Source organism: Nerophis lumbriciformis, linkage group LG08 (genome assembly GCF_033978685.3).
Source record: "Nerophis lumbriciformis linkage group LG08, RoL_Nlum_v2.1, whole genome shotgun sequence".
Classification (NCBI taxonomy): Eukaryota; Metazoa; Chordata; class Actinopteri; order Syngnathiformes; family Syngnathidae; genus Nerophis; species Nerophis lumbriciformis.
In genome coordinates, this window is record NC_084555.2 from 10,355,701 (window position 1) to 10,356,108 (window position 408).

Below are 408 nucleotides of genomic sequence, written 5' to 3' on the forward strand. Positions count from 1 at the left end.
TATGAGTTTGAACATCAAATATGTTGTCTTTGTAGTGCATTCATTTGAATAAGGGTTGAAAATGATTTGCAAATCATTGTATTCTGTTTATATTTACATCTAACACAATTTCCCAACTCATATGGAAACGGGGTTTGTAGGCTACGGAGTTTCATTTTTTTAAATATATTCTGCTAGTGGCGTGCCTCGGGATTTGTTTCATGACAAAGAAATTGCCTTGGCTCAAACACTGATTTACAGCCCTCATTTTAATATTACACTATTATTTTGCTGCAAATAAAACATCTGGGGGAAAAGAGCAGGCTATGTTTTCATGGATTTGATATTAATTTGTGCTTTTATCACTTCACCTTGGGGGGTGGGTGGGACTCACAAAAGTAAAATCATTTCATCAAATAAGTCAGCCTA